The sequence below is a fragment of the Mustela erminea genome, chromosome 16, assembly GCF_009829155.1.
Source record: "Mustela erminea isolate mMusErm1 chromosome 16, mMusErm1.Pri, whole genome shotgun sequence".
In the NCBI taxonomy this organism is placed as follows: Eukaryota; Metazoa; Chordata; class Mammalia; order Carnivora; family Mustelidae; genus Mustela; species Mustela erminea.
This window is the reverse complement of record NC_045629.1, coordinates 76,065,926-76,083,257: the sequence shown is the minus strand read 5'-3', so window position 1 is coordinate 76,083,257 and position 17,332 is coordinate 76,065,926.

Sequence of the window (17,332 nt, the reverse complement as noted above, 5' to 3'; positions counted from 1 at the left end):
ACAACATAGACATAGTCCATCTTTTTCAGCATGCCCCCTCTCTTGAGTCTTCCCCACCTGCCATGGCAATCTCAGCATTTCAACTTCGCTCGGTGTAAGGTATTGCTTTTTCCATGCTTCCAGGATCACCCTGGGTCCTCGGCAGGATGTTAAATACCCTTAGACTCGGAAGAGTGGCACCTGAGTGCAACTAACTCTGCAAACTCAGTAAACTCTACACATTCTGCCTCCTTCGAACAAGCATCCTTTAGAACTCACAGCACACACGCTCCCTGGTTTTGGGCGGGAAGTGATGGCTAGATATATATCCTGTCTTATCATCAGAAGGGAGCCATTTACACTATTCTGTGCCCCGAGTCTTATCTTACTGCATTTTCTGGAATACAAATACTGTGATTATTACTGCTGTTAATGAGTAAATGGTCCAGTGGAGGAAGCAGTATTTTCTGTCATCTTAGAGATTTCTTTCTTGAGAGGCACACCGAGGATGGGGGACCGGGGGGGGGGGTAAACAATCTCAGGGGGGTGATTTGAAGACCCCAGAGGACGGAGGACGGGGTGGGATCAAACCAGGAGAAGCTGAGGCAAGACCAGCTTCATGGAGGAGATGGCCAGTTGCGTCCAAGAACCATGTAGACAAGAACTGGAGAAGGCTCTGGGGGAAGCGTGTAGGAGGATGACAGTGACCCACACAAGAGCGGGCTGAGGAGCCAGCATGTTGGGGGAAGCTTGAGGCCTTCCTGTTTGCTAACTATCCTCTGCTTTCCTTCTTCTCATTCTGTTGGAACTGAACACGGTGCCAGCAGAGAGAGGGTTATTTCTGTCAAAGAAGATCACGTGTAATTGGATGACTCAACCTGGAAGCAATTTCTCCTCTTGTCTGAATTATCATCTTCCTTTTCTGCAGCTCTCTGGACCACTTCCAGTATTAGATGGTTGGTATTTGCATGCAGGTTTTTATATCTCTCCTTTCTAAATTGTGAGCTTTATGAAAGCAATCTATTAATTACTTCCGCAACCTTGCAGGGTCCAGCGCAGGGCCAGGCACGTATGTAGTATGTAGTATCTGATAAGCATTTGTTCAGTGAATGAATGCAGCAGGGTAAATGAGCCAGTGAGAGGTCAGTGATGCCCCCTTCTATGAGTAGGCTTTTTATTACATATAACTTACTGAATATACGTATTAAATCAACATGAATGTACAGAGGGGGTCAGGAGGAAACTGGATCTCAGATATGAAGGAGAACTATCTATGCAAAGGGTTTCTTAAGGTGCTTTGGATAGAAAACCTAGAAAAGGGAAAGTTTTTCCACCTGCTATTTCTCATTTATTCATTAATTATCCCAAATTTCTATTTAAATGTTGTTAATGTGTCTACTAAAATTATCTGTTAAGGCAACATCTCAGACCTCATGCTGTAATACCAGCCAGCTAGCTTCTTTTCACACTTAACGGCTAATTTCAGAGGTGAGGCTAAGTACCCAGGTCTGTGAATATTTGAGATTTAAAAATTATCCTGGTTTTAAAATTAACCTGAATCCGCAGGCAGCCCACCACATAGTCCACAGGGCTCAGGTGCATACCGTGTACCAGTGTTTCGTGTCTTGGTCTCCCCAAGACCCCGTGAGATAGGAATAAGAATCACTACTTTAAAAATGAGGCTTTCAATCACAGAGATGCAATTCTTGGCTCAAGGCCACAGGGTCATTAACTCTTAAAATACGAGCCTAGTCTGCGTGATGCAGAAGCACATGCTCTTCACCCTGCTGGGAGATGAAGGGGCAGGAAACACCACAGACATGACCCCCTACAACAGTTCATTCATTGTGACAACAAACCTCTTAGATGTCGTGTGAGCCAGACCTTATTCTAGACACGAGGATACAGCGGTGAGTGAAGGAGAGAGAAACAGTGTCTGCCCTTTGGGAGCTTCGAGGGTGGAAGGGCAGAGGGCAGGAGGTGGGACACATCATGAAGATAAGTAAGTAAAATTACAGTAGAAATGGGAAATTAAAGCAGAAAGGAGTAATGGGAAGTAATAGAGATTGTGTTGAGATGGAGTGCTCAGAAATAACGACCAGAATGAAGTGGTTATCTGGGAAAAGAGCATCCCAGGTAGAGAGCGCCCCTTGCCTCTGCAAGGGCAAGGACCCTGAGGCAGACCCCTGCTGAGCCTGTGTGAAGCCTAGCAGGAAGGCAGGGGAGGCTAGAGCCAGGTGGGCATGGTGGAGTAAGAAGTAAGATGGGAAAGGTAGTGGCGAGTGTCGGGGGTGCAGGCCATATAGGGCCATAGAGGTCCTCACAAAGATGTGGCTTCTACCCTGAGTAAAATAGACCCATGAGGGTTAGAGCAAAGAAGAGATATGTTCTGACTTTCCTTTTAACGGGCACATCATGGGGTATTGGGGGACATGACCTGACTCATTTGTTCTCCTGGGACTTTTACTCCCAGCTCCCAGGATCTACCCATTCCCATCCCTAGAACTCAGACCACACTTAGCCAGACCACTTCCTGCTCCTGGAAGAAGGAGAGAGGAGAAGGTGTTTTGAGGTGTTCTAGGGAAACACTAAAGGGGGACATGGAACCCCAATTTTCGTCAGCATAGAGTTTCACCAGCCACAGCATCATTCTCTGGGTTGTACTCTGTGCTGCCTGCCATGTCCTAAAATGGGGTCAGAGGACCTGGGGTTGAACTGTGACCTTGCCACTACCTGGCTGTTAGACCTCAGGCAAGTCGCTTGGCCTCTCTGTACCCTGAACTCCTCATGTCAGGTAGGGGATAACAGTACTTGCCTGGAGGGCTTTGGCAAATGGAGTCATAGATGGAAAAATACTTTAGTGAGAACTTTTTTCCAATTCTTACCCTCCAATTATTCCTAGGTGAACCCCGCAGGCTGCACTGGGTGTCAGAACCCTCGTGTCAGTGAGGCAGGTGGCTAACGTGGTGAGGGTAAAGCTGTGGGCCCAAAGTCAGCTTGCCTGGGCTCCATCTCTTCCCCCACCTACCAGTGGGGCATTAGGGAATTAGTTGGTCTCCCTGTGTCTTCACCTCTACTTCTGCTTTGGTCCCAAACCAAGGACTGACTGACACAGGATAGGGAAGCCCATCTCCTTGAGTTGGTGGTACAGACGGTTTGGGTGCCCCTTAGACCTCAGAGTTTCCTGTGGGATCAGGTTGGAGACTCAGCCTGAAGTAGCCTCCCCTGCAGGGCTTCTTTCTGAGTCCTGTTCTGCTTCCCCTGCTCCTTGAGCAGGTTCTCCTGGGAATTCGTCCTCCAAGTTCATCTGCATGCAAATCCTCATGCCAGTGTCTGCTTCTTGCTTTTGTTAGAAGGAAAACACATTTACCAAAATGGAAACACCAGTCATTAAGGAGCCTCTCCCTGGACTCTGGACATGGGGTGGAGCAAGGCTACAGGGATCCCAGTGGTAGGCTATGTGGACCAGAGCTAGGACAGTGCTGGAGGGTAGAGAGGAAGGGTGGGCACAGAAAGGGGGTGACTGGGTGTGGGGGCAGAGGCGGGGAGGCGGGCAGGAGCCCAGCACACCTCCACCTTTGTGGCTTGGGAGATGGGGTGGACCCTGAGTGGAAGATGTGGTGGAAGGGGGGTTTGGACATGAGCTTCCTAGGCATGCGAGTCACCCAGGAGGAAATCCTTGCCACGGTGACTTGGGAAAGGGAGGCTCCAGGCACAGAAGCAGCTGTGAGGCTCAGGGTGCTAAGTCTATGTATCTGGGCTATGAACCTGTTAAAGTAGCAAATAAGAAAACCCGAGGAAAAGGAAACGTATGGGAAAATAAAAATCAGGTACAAACAAAACAAAACTCTGAGTCCCACAGAATAAAGTTCTTCCCAGAAATTACTGATTCCCTTTGCTCCATCTGCTAATCCCACTTGTCTTTCCCTAGCTGAACTCATGCCCTCTTTAAAGCTAATGTAGTTTGAAAAGGCTGCATCTGCCCAGGTCACAAATGTTCTCCTCTCTGAACCCCATTTCCCACTCTGTCATTCTCTGAGAGTGCCCACCTGATCAGGATGCTGGGAAGATCAGCAAACTCCCCAGGCCCATCCCAGGCCTCTGTGCACAGTACATGCCCAGCGAATAGCACCGGTTCCCCTTCTGTCACACAGGGACATACAGGTTCCCTTTGTGTATTGGAAGGAAGGAAGAAAGGAAGGAAGGAGGAGAGGGATGGAGGGAGGAAGAAGGAGAGAAAGAGAGAAAGAGAGAGGGGGGAGAGAGGGAGGAAGGAAGGAAGAGAGAAAGAGTGGAAGAGAGAAAGTGAGAAAAGAAAAAGAGGAAGGAAGGAAGGAAAGGAGGGGGAAGAAATAAAGAAGGGAGGGAGGAAGGAGAGAGAGATGGGGGAAGAGAGAGAGAGAAAAAAGAAAGAAAGAGAAAGAAGAAAAGAAAGAAAGAAAGAAAGAAAGAAAGAAAGAAAGAAAGAAAGAAAGAAAGAAAGAAAGGGCTTTCTTTATTTGAAAGACAGAAATCACAAGTAGGCAGAGAGGCAGGCAGAGACAGAGAGAGAGGGAAGCAGGCTCCCCGCCAAGCAGAGAGGAGCAGAGAGGAGCAAAGAGCAGAGAAGAGCAGAGATCCTGAGCAGGGGCTCGATTCCAGGACCCTGGGATCATGACCTGACCCAACGGCAGAGGCTTTAACCCACGGAGCCACCCAGGTGCCCCCCAAACGAACTTTTAGAAGAAAAGACTAGTCTTCTGAAGATCACAATGATGACTCAAGTCTGACTTTTTAATTTAATTAAGTTGTCTGCCCAACAGGACATTGTTGACCAACTATGGGCTTGGTAAATTTTTCCATGGCTGGAGGAAGTGCGGGAGTTCAGGAGATAGCTCCCCCATGGGAAAGGCACATCAAAATTGAGTAATCCAGCCATGGGGACATAGGAGGTGGGAGGGTGTGGGGTGGTTGCAAAGAGATGCAAAAGAGAAGGGGGTCCATAAAACGAATGTCATACATCACTTCTTTCACAATTTCTTTTTCTACAATGTCAGAAGGTTTTTCTTACTTCCTATACATACAGAAATTTGCGTAGCTATTCTTTTGGGACAAACTGACAATTGTGAGAATGTTTGGAGTTCCACTCTTTCTCTCTCACTGTCCCTAACGTGTTGGCTGAAATGAATAGCTGCCTGACCTAGATGTTAAAATCACTGAGGATGTGCACGGTGCCTCAGGACTTTTTTTTTTTTTTGGACTTTTAAAAAAAATTTCTTTTCAGCGTAACAGTATTCATTGTTTTTGCACCACACCCAGTGCTCCATGCAATACGTGCCCTCCCTTATTCCCCCAATCTCCCACCCCCCGCCCTTCAAAACCCTCAGGTTGTTTTTCAGAGTCCATAGTCTCTCATGGCTCACCTCCTCTTCCAGTTTCCCTCAACTCCCTTCTCCTCTCCATCTCCCCATGTCCTCCATGCTATTTGTTATGCTCCACAAATAAGTAAAACCATATCATAATTGACTTTCTCTGCTTGACTTATTTCACTCAGTATAATCTCTTCCAGTCCCATCCATGTTGCTACAAAAGTTGGGTATTCATCCTTTCTGTTGGAGGCATAATACTCCATAGTGTATATGAACCACATCTTCCTTATCCATTCGTCTGTTGAAGGACATCTTGGTTCTTTCCACAGTTTGGCGACCGTGGCCATTGCTGCTATAAACATTGGGGTACAGATGGCCCTTCTTTTCACTACATCTGTATCTTTGGGGTAAATACCCAGTAGTGCAATGGCAGAGTCATAGGGAAGCTCTATTTTTAAATTTATTGAGGAATCTCCACACTGTTCTCCAAAGTGGCCGCACCATCTTGCGTTCCCACCAACAGTGTAAGAGGGTTCCCCTTTCTCCACATCCTCTCCAACACATGTTGTTTCCTGTCTTGCTAATTTTGCCCATTCTAACTGGTGAAAGGTGGTATCTCAATGTGGTTTTAATTTGAATCTCCCTGATGGCTAGTGATGATGAACATTTTTTCATGTGTTTGATAGCCATTTGTATGTCTTCATTGGAGAAGTGTCTGTTCATATCTTCTGCCCATTTTTTGATGTGATTATCTGTTTTGTGTATGTTGAGTTTGAGGAGTTCTTTATAAATCTTGGATATCAGTCCTTTGTCTGTATTGTCATTTGCAAATATCTTCTCCCATTCCGTGAGTTGCCTCTTTGTTTTGCTGACTGTTTCCTTTGCTGTGCAGAAGCTTTTGATCTTGATGAAGTCCCAAAAGTTCATTTTTGCTTTTGTTTCCTTTGCCTTTAGAGACATATCTTACCTGGGAATAAACCAGGTAAGCCAAAGAGGTAAAAGATCTATACTCGAGGAACTACAGACCACTCATGAAAGAAATTGAAGAAGACACAAAAAAATGGAAGACTATTCCATGCTCTTGGATCGGAAGAATAAACATTGTTAAAATGTCTATACTGCCTAGAGCAATCTATACTTTTAATGCCATCCTGATCAAAATTCCACCGGTATTTTTCAAAGAGCTGGAGCAAATAATCCTAAAATTTGTATGGAATCAGAAGAGACCCTGGATTGCTAATGAAATGTTGAAAAACAAAAATAAAACTGGTAGCATCATGTTACCTGATTTCAAGCTTTACTACAAAGCTGTGATTACCAAGACAGCATGGTACTGGCATAAAAACAGACACATAGACCAGTGGAACAGAGTAGAGAGCCCAGATATGGACCCTCAATTCTATGGTCAAATAATCTTCAACAAAACAGGAAAAAATATACAGTGGAAAAAAGACAGTCTCTTCAATAAATGGTGCTGGGAAAACTGGACAGCTATATGTAGAAGAATGAAACTCAACCATTCTCTTACACCATACACAAAGATAAACTCAAAATGGATAAAAGACCTCAACGTGAGACAGGAATCCATCAGAATCTTAGAGGAGAACATAGGCAGTAACCTCTTCGATATCAGTCACAGCAACTTCTTTCAAGATATATCTCCAAAAGCCTCAGGACTTTTATCACATACTCGGTGCTTACACAGTGCCTGATAAATAGGATTTTTGAGTCAGTAAATGTGTGTTGGGTGGTTGAATGAGTTAATGAAGGGACAATGACATTCATTATCCCTGAAAAAGGAGAATCCATCGAACAGGGAAGAGCACATCCCTGGGGAGTAAGAAAACAAATGAAAACCCAGGACTCGGCTTTTGGAGCTGCAATCTGTACTTTAGGTGGGAAAATCATGCTGAGGTGCATGATTTGTGGCCCAGGGCTCCAGATATTGTATTAAAAATCAAATATCCATGTCCTATTTATTGTGTTTTGCATCCCAGACAATACTGGCAATATTTTGAATGTTGTTGTTAATATTAAATTAGAATTCCAGCATTTCTGAGATGGAAAGCACTGGATTTCTAGCAGATGTTGCAAATGACAACAGAAAGCATTTTCATCAAAGTGAATCACTTCAGACTCCAAGGGAATTTGAATGCCTTTGAGTCCATTCTTTAAAGACCAGGAAGCCGTGACCCCAAAAGGGGAGGTGGTTTGGTCAAGGCCTAAGTCATGCAATGGTTTATAAAGGTCATGTTGACCTAGCTTCAGGACCCTGGCTAGAGGCTAGTGAGCGTCCTTGCCTGAGCAGCCACATAAGTCCACAGTCCCAACCACTTTGCTCATGGCTCTCTCATACTCCGGGCTTTGACACCCACCCTAATAGTTCAGGGCCAGGTTGACCAACAGGGACAGCCTAATGCCCTGGAGCCTACCGAAATTATTTAAACTAGCTAATCCAGAGCCTGCTTGCCCTGCCTTCACCCATTCCCACCTAAGGAGCCCACAATAATGGTGTTCACCCTTGGGTCCTTCCTCTTTCTCTGCCTCTTCTTTGACCCCACTGTGTCCCACATGACCCCACATGACATTCTGTGATCTTCCCAGGGAGCTGTGGGTCTACTTTTTGCAGTGTCTCTTTTTTGATTTATTTATATCTTTTCTTTTTTTAAAATTTTTTCAATTTATTTATTTTCAGAAAAACAGTATTCATTATTTTTTCACCACACCCAGTGCTCCATGCAATCTGTGCCCTCTATAATACCCACCACCTGGTACCCCAACCTCCCACCCCCCCACCACTTCAAACCCCTCAGATTGTTTTTCAGAGTCCATAGTCTCTCGTGATTCACCTCCCCTTACAATTTACCCCAACTCCCTTCTCCTCTCTAACACCCCTTGTCCTCCATGATATTTGTTATGCTCCACAAATAAGTGAAATAATTGACTCTCTCTGCTTGACTTATTTCACTCAGCATAATCTCTTCCAGTCCCGTCCATGTTGCTACAAAAGTTGGGTATTCATCCTTTCTGATATTTATTTCTTAAATTTTAGTTAACATACAGTGCAATATTGGTTTCTGGAGTAGAATTCAGTGGTTCAATACCCAGTGCTTACATAAAACACATACAATACCCAGTGCTCATCATCACAAGTGCTCTCCTGAATGTCCATCCCTCGCCTACCTCCCTCCATCAACCCTGTTTGTTCTGTATCAGTAAGAGACTCTTATGTTTTTTTCCTTCTCTCTTTTGTCACCCTTTCCCATATGTTCATGTTGTCTTTCTTAAATTTCACGTATGAGTGAGACAATATAGTATTTGTCTTTCTCTGACTGACTTATTTCACTTAGCATAATACACCCTAGCTCTATCTGTGTCTTTGCAAATGACAAGATTTCATTCTTTTTGGTGGCTGATTCTTTTTGGTGGCCGAGTAATATTCCATCATGGGGTGGGCATGTGTGTGTGTGTGTATGTGTGTGTGTGTACCACATCTTCTTTATTTATTGATCAGTAGGTGGACATTTTGGATCTTCCCATAGTTTGGCTAAAACTGCTGTGAACATCAGTGTGTCCCTTTGAATCTGTATCTTTGTAACCTTTGGATAAATACCTAAAAGTGCAATTTCTGGATCGTAGGGTAGTCTAATTTTAACTTTTTGAGGAATCTCCATACCGTTTTCCAGAGTGGCTGTACTAGCTTGCATTTCCACCAATAGAATAAGAGGGTTACACTTTCTCCACATCCCTGCCAACACCTGTTGTTTACTGTATTGTTAATTTTAGCCATTTTGACCAGTGTGAGGTGGTATCTCATCATGGTTTTGATTTGTATTTCCTGATGCCAAGTGACATTGCGCATATTTTCATGTGTCTGTTAGCCATATGGACGTCTTTGGAGAAATGTCTGTTCATGTCTTCTGCCCATTTCGTGACTGGATTTTTTGTTTTTCTGGTGTTGAGTTTAATAAGTTCATCATAGATTTTGGATACTAACCTTTAATCAGATACATATTTTGCAAATATTCTCTCCCATTCTGTAGGTTGTCTTTTAGTTGTGTTGGTTGTTTCCTTTGCTGTGCAGAAGCTTTTATCTTATCCCAATAGTTCATTATTGTTTGTGTTTCCCTTGCCTCCAGAGATGTGTTTAGTAAGAAATTGTTATGGCTGTGTTCAAAGAGTTTCTACCTGGGGTTTTAACAGTTTCTCTTTTTTGATCTGCACATGGCCTCACCACACCACATTAATATGATTAATGCAGTCCCACGGAGATCTGGGCCCCAGACTGAAGTTCAGTGCAGTATTGAACCAAGAACACAGGTTGCATGGCTCAACCCAAAGACCTTTCCAGCACCTTTAGATACAGGTTATGTAATTTCTTCCTTAAATATACTATTAATATTTTGCTTCATTAAGCTTATTGTTCTTTCCGCAGATGACATGGGATCTCCCAGGTAAGAAGCCAAGCATGTTCTCTAACACAAACCCCACAAAAGTGAAAACCCATGCCATCTCTTAGGAAAGATTTAGCCCAACCAACAAGGGCTGTGGAATTTGACAGAAAGTCTTACTTTGTGGCTGGTTTGAATAAGTCTGCCATTGTCTTTGCTTCAGGTCCTCAGTGGGCTTGAAAAGTGACTGAGCACCTGTCTCCTTAAGGAATTTTTCCTTCCTGTAGACTCAGGTGTGATGCATGCTTCACTTTAGCTGATGCCTGAAGTTCAGGGCCACATAAGTGATGTTTGTATGGCTTGTCCAAATGAATCTTTTTTTAAGTCTTAAACTAATGTCAGTTACAAATACATGGATAATTGAATTACTAAGTACAATCTCCTTTTTTTTTTTTAAAGTGGGCATGCCCCTTACCTATTATTTTTTAACAATCCATTTTTTTTTAAAGATTTTATTTATTTATTTGACAGACAGAGATCACAAGTAGGCAGAGAGGCAGGCAGAGAGAGAGAGAAAGAGGGAAGCAGGCTTCCTGCGGAGCAGAGAGCCCGATGCGGGGCTCGATCCCAGGACCCTGAGATCATGACCCGAGCCGAAGGCAGCACCCCAAACCACTGAGCCACCCAGGCGCCCCTAACAATCCATTTTTTGGTAACACAATATATCACACACATAAAAATCTCATTGCTGCTAGTAGCTTGTTTATTTTTCCTCTCTTTGTTGTAGAAAAATATTAATTAAATGTGAATGCTTACTTACCATCTAACAACTGTTCTGGAAGGGAAGTAAATGTCATCTGATCTGATTTCTCCCATCTGATATTTTAATCCACTGAAACTGTGATTCTCAAATCTTTTGAGAATAAAAGGTCACTTGTAGGGTCAAAAAACCTCACTGTGGAAAGAACCAAGTTGCCCTTCAGTGGACGAATGGATAAGGAAGATGTGGTCAATATACACTATGGAGTATGATGCCTCCATCAGAAAGGATGAATACCCAACTTTTGTATCAACATGGACAGGACTGGAAGAGTTATGCTGAGTGAAATAAGTCAAGCAGAGGGAGTCAATTATCATATGGTTTCACTTATTTGTGGAGCATAACAAATAACACGGAGGACATGGGGAGATGGAGAGGAGAAGGGAGTTGGGGGAAATTGGAAGGAGAGGTGAACCATGGGAGACTATGGACTCTGAAAAACAATCTGAGGGTTTTGAAGGGGCGGAGGTGGGAAGTTGGATGAGCCTGGTGGTGGGTATTACGGAGGGCACGTTTTGCATGGAGCACTGGGTGTGGTGCATAAACAATTAATTCTGTTACACTGAAAAGAAATTAAATAAAAAATAAAACAAAAAAACAAAACAAAACAAAACAAAACTCACAGATCTCCCCAAAACAGTAGTTGTATTTTTAGTATCCATTGCTGGAGAAACTCTGCTACTACAAGTCCAGTAACCCTTTTAAATAAAGTTTTATTTTATGGATCACAATGGCATTTCTGTACATTTCACAATATGTTTTCTCAGGAGGGGTAGTGGGGGAGGAAGCCCATCAATACAGGCTCTGCAATTAATTTGGTCACCCTTTGATGCTGCTGACACCCTCTTCCAGACTCCCACAACCTACAATGGTGCTCTCAAGCATTTCTGTCCTTCCAGTCTCTGCTTGTACGCTCCCTGTGTTGGGCATCTCCCTTCTGCATAAAGAGGTCCACCATGTATCTTTGAGTTGCTCTTCCTAATAGGGGAAGCTTCCTCTTAATATTGAGCTGAAATCTGTCTCTCTGTAGCTTTCCACCCCATGGGTCTGCTGAGGACAATTATAATCATCTTTCACATGACAGTACCTCATAAGGCCACAGGCACACCCTTCTCCCCAACCAGAGCCAGGCTGATGCAGGCCCAGAAGACGTGCTGCTCTGCAGGAAGTGTGAGAGGATAAAAGCCCTCGGGGTTGAAAAACAAGAGGACTGTGCCAATTACCCACCTTTGGAAGTACCAGACCATTGATGTCAGGGAAGAATACAAGTCAGGAGCCTGAATCAACTGTGAAGAAATAGAAAGATGGAAACCACAAGGCTGATGGGGGACCCAGGAATTTCAGGCTGGTAGGAGGTCATTAGATAGAATAGTGGCAAGGGGTGGCCAAAGGTAGATACAAGTAAGTCTTTGAACCAATATCTCAACATCATGGGGAAAGCACTGATGTGAAAACTAGCAGATCTAAAGGAAATTATTATGGAAGACTTTCTTGTTCTACCCCAAGATGTTCTCACACGTGATTCTATGGTTCTAAAATTACACACGGGTGGGTGCACACACATGTGCACATACACACAACCTGCTCTGGTCTCCCTCTTCCCTTAAGTAACAGAGAACATGACTGCTTAGCCAGCCCTGGACAGGGCACTGCAATACAGTGCCCTGGACTCGCATTTCCTCCCTCCTACTGTCCTTTGACCCCTGCAGTCTCCCCCTTTCCTGCATAAACATACCTTGCTTCCTGAAAGTTTTCAAGACCCCTCATCCTCTGAATGTCTGGGCTCCAAACATGTTCCCCCAGTCACAGCATGGGCCTGAGAATTTGACCCACAACTCCCTGTGTGGACTGGACAATGCTGAATAATAGTCTGTGCCTTCTACCAAAAGCACAGCCTGCACCAGGGGCTAGACAACCAGCCCCTTGTGTCCAGTCAGGTGGTGGGCAGGTGGGTAGAAAAGGGACCCTGGACTCAGATCCACCCAGCCTGGACACCTGGCTGCTCCTGTCCTTCCTCTGGGCCAGTCAGTCCATCTCATCCCAGCAGCTACCCCTGAACAATGTCATCCAAGACTGGATTTTGCTGAAGTTTTGCGAAAAGACTTCCATGTTTTACTCATTCAAACACCTTCCACTTGTTAACGTAGTATTCTCTGGGTGCCTCCGCCGTGCCAGGCACTGTTCAAGATGGTGATGAAGCCAGGATGAACAAGACGGGGAGCCCGTTACCTGCAAGTACCTGACCCCCCTTCGGTGTGAACCAGGCTCGTCAATGAGGAGACTTGTGTCTCGCAGAAGGAGAAGTTGGCTCAGCCCTGCTCCAGACGGGCCTCACTCCGGGCTCAGAGCACTGAGGCTGCAGCAACATTCAGGCATCGCACCCCAACAAGACGATACAGAGAGATGGAAGAGGATTGGCGCCTCTAGGAGTTGATTTTGCAGAATCCACACCAGAGGCTTCCTCCTCTTTCCTCACTTCCGGGAAGCAGGACAAAGATTTGTTTCTGAACCAGCCGCTGACAGAGAGGGTGGAATTACGTGATTAGCGTGGACTCTTCCATTCAGGCACCACTGACACATACACCTCTGCAGGTGGGATGTCACGCCCAGCGGCTTATATACAGGTAGAGTCCTCAAATGAAGATTCTTATTAGGGCTTTCAAGCTTATGTTTGCGTTTAAATTTGTCCATCTCTTTTTCAGGCGTACATCTCAGGATGTCATGACGGGAGGGAACTTAGCCAGACCTGTCGCTGACCCTAGTCTACCCAAGACCTTGACAAGCTAGGGTATTTGCTTGGCCTCTTGAAGGATCTTTTGGAAGGTCAAAAAATTGATGGAAATAATAGGACCTACCTCACAGGCTTGTGAGATGGAACTGGTGTGGTTTTGGAATATAGGTGAGAATTTTTGGAGTGGGGTCTGGAGCCAACAGCCAAGAAAGAATTCTTGAGATGTCTTTGATGCAAAAAGGTGGTTTTATTAAAGCTTGGGGACAGATCCCTGGGCAGAAAGAGCTGCTGTTCTGGGGTTGTGAGGGGTGACTGATTAAGTATTTGGGAGTTGGGGGTGGTAAGGAAAAGGGAGATTTTCAAAAGAATTTTCATATGCCAAAGAGGACCTACTAGATACCAGAGGCCTTGCCTTTGAAGAGTTAAGGTTGTTTTTCCCTCTCCTGAAGCAATAACATTAAGACGGTTGGGAACTTCCTGGAAGAATATCACACATACCTCATCCAGAAGTCTGGGAAGTTGGGAGGAGGCTGCAGGGTGCCAGCTTGTGCTTTGTGTTCAGCTGGCCTTCTGCTCCTTCGTCAGAGCTAGGTAATCAGTACAAGGTAGCACAAAGTAGTGGTTCAGGCCTGGCTGATGTGGGAAACAAAGGTGGAAGAAAAATCATTAAATTTCCTTACTACCTAGAGCCCCGACAAGTCCTTAAAACAGGCAGTGTGACATTCCTCTAAGGACTCAACTGCCTTGATGTTAATACTTTGCTAAGGGCAAAAGGCAATCCTAGCCTGAGGGCCCCTCCCCCCCACCCCCATCCTCCACCCCCGGATCCTGTAAACCTACTTTAACATATAAAAATCATCCCCCAAGCATATGGCACACCAATATACATCCAAAGGGACTCATGACTAAGGTTTTATTAGACAGTGATAAATGACCTTTTCCCAAGCATAGCTAGCCCCCTCAAGGTTCTGGAAAGCTTTCTTCCAAATTTCTTAGAGACTTACACTATCCCTAATGCCCTCCCAACTCGAAAGTTTATAATGGACCACTCCTCATGACCCCAGTGCAGTTCTTTCTGCCCACGGGTCATGTCCCCATGCTTTAATAAAGTCACTTTTTGCACCAAAGATGTCTCAAGACTTCTTTCTTGGCCATCGGCTTTGAACTCTAATGTCTTTCCTACATTATGGTTACTTGCAGGGTAGGACTAGGGTGGGCCAAAGGAAATGCCTGGGTCCTCATGGCCCTGCCTCTGTCTGCCTAGCCCCCGGGACTCATATGATTCATCAAGCACAACTGACCTTCTATTGGTGTGAAACGGTGCCCTCCACCCTCAGCAAAGGCCACCAAGAACACCCCGATCATTGAACAACCACTCCTCACAGCCCAGGCAGTGTACTTCACACAGAACCCTAAGGAGTTGCCATCAAAGGGGCTGCAAAGAATTGCCAGGTTCTAGGACTGGGGCTTTGTTTGGGGATGGGGGGCAGGTGTAAAGAAGCCGGGATCAGCTCTGGTTTGGGTGAAGTCAGAAAGTGGGCACAATCCTATGCCCAGGTATCTCACTAAATCTTGTTGGGGGATGTCCTGAGCAGCCGTAGGGTGACTGGCTGGTAAAGAAGTCACAGTTAATCTGTTCAGCCAAGAGAGGGGGGCTGTCTGGTATTTCGTGGGCAGTTGAGAGGCCTTGCTTTAGGGAAGCCAGCAAAGTTCCTAAGTGGCCTAGTTTTGTCTCACCCTCATGGAGTCCCAGAGTAGCCTTGTCTGCCGTTGGGGTTCAGTGAGATGGTTTGTGTCCAACAGGAGGATGGAATGGGCCAGCCCTGAGTGCCCAGTGGGATTCTGGCTGGCGGGGGCTGCTAGGTTTTCTCAGTGCTAGACCCGGGAGATCAGGCAAGGTCCCGCCCTCAAGCACTTCATGGCCTGGAGGGCAGCTAAAGTTTACAACACCAGGTGAGGCTGGCCATGAGGGAGCTTTTGTATCTAGCAAGAGCTGGACCCATCTGAGAGGGGAGTGAGGGGATGAGCAGAGCATCAGAGAGAGCTTCACAGAGGAGGGTGTATTTGATCCAGGACAAAGGAGGAGGGAGGCAGGAGGGAGTCAGGGAGGGAGGGAATGGCAGAGAGAGAGAGAGAGAGAGAGAGAGGAAATCCTTTATGTGTGTGGCAGTCTCTGTGTTCCAAATTATAAATTCAATTCAAGCCCTAGCAACTTTGCAACTGTGGTCGTTTTCTTCTCTTTCTTTCCAGGAAGAAAAATAGCCTTTCTATTTTCATCACTGAAATTGCCGTTTGTCATTCTCAAGGTGCCTGGGTGCCTTTGTCTCTGCCGTCAGCTGGCAGCAGCGCTGCTAAAAATAGCCGGCGGAGGGAACCGCTCTACGCTGAACATTAAAAATAGAAAGGGAAGCACTGGTGTGAATAATGCATGGGAGAGAATCCCGCTCACGCTGGGCTCCGGGTCCTTGGGGGGCCGGGCTGCCGGGCATGGCCCCGCACAGCAAGGGAAGATGAGGCATTTTTTTTTGCTTGTCCTTCAGTGAAAGGGCAGCCCACAAATTACACTTTGCCCTCCGCCTGCCTTAGGCGGGTAAGGATAAGAAGAAATCAAGACTTGGACCAGCTTTCTGGAATGCAAATTAGGTGTCTAATTTGTAGGCAGGGACTCAAATGCCATCTGGGCCAAGACAAAGGAGGGAGTGGGTTTGTGACCTGGCAGTGAGGGCATGCGGTTCCTGGGTTTGTTTTGTTTCGTTTTTCTCTTTTTTAGTATCTTAAAGATTTATTTATTATTTGAGAGAGAGAGAGAGAGAGCACATGTGTGCATGCAGAGGGGGGAGGGGCAGAGAGAGAGAATCTCAAGCAGATTCCCCACCTTTGGGATGTGATCTCATGACCCTGAGATCACGACCTGAGCCAAAACCAAGAGTCAGAGTCTTCACTGACTAAGCCACCCTGGTTCTCCTGGTTTTGATTTTCAATACTCAGTATTGGCTAATCAGAATTGGTCTGCAAGGGGAGTTTGGCCCTCCTGAAGTCATCAGATTATGATCTCGCCAACATTTGAGAGCTGCGGCAAGTCATTACCTCAGCCTGATGGGGGCTCTCCCCATATCCAGGAACATCACAGGTTCCTCCTCAATGTTGTCGAACAGCCAGATGCTCCTAGAAGGACACAAAAACTGCCTTTTGCCCAGACTCACTCCCCATGACCAGATGCTACTTGTACGGCTGGTGCTCCCAGACTGCCAGAGCTGAAATAACTCAGGGGTTCGTGGGTGAATTAGGGGGTGCTGAGGTCCGAGAGCAGAGGAGAGCGGTCTCAGGTCACACAGCTCCCCCATCAGACGCAGGGTGGCCTCGCCTCCTCACTGCCCTGACTTTGCCTCTCTAGCAGCTTCTGGCTGAGTCACCTTCTCAAATCCTTGGCGGAATGGGACCCTTGTTCCCAAAGGCTGACTCCATCTGCTCCTCTAAGCTCCGAGGCAGGTGGAATTCACCCTGTCTGAACGAGCCTACACCTTAGGTTTGGAGTCCTGCCATCCTCTCCTGGCCCTGAGGGTGTGGGGCCAGAGCAGCCCACATGCCGGCACTGCCCCTGGGGTAAAGGGTCTCTGCCTCGTCTGCCCCGGGAGCGGGGCTGTGATTTGACCTGAGTACTACTCTCCTTACCCAATCATGTCCTCTCACTCCACAAGACTACCTCTCCTTCCTCAGGAGTGGGAGTCTCATTCTCAAACCATGCCAACAACCCTCACTGAAGGGCGAGGGCCACCACTTTGGAGTCAGCTGGGGCTCAAATCCAGGGGTGGATTACCCTCCGCTCCACTCAGAGCGGTACACCTAATATCGCAGCCCCGGTTTCCTGCTCCGGAAGTGGGACCACAATACCATCCAGCAGAGCTGTTCTGAAGCTGAGCCCTCCCAAGGAGAAATGCTGACCACTCTGACCTCACACAACAGGCATTCAGAAGATGTGGGTCCCTCCCCTGCCCCCAAGGACCCTGCCTTCCTGTCTGCTGCAAACTTCCCTGGGGTTCCCCAGCTGCGGGCTGGGTTTGAA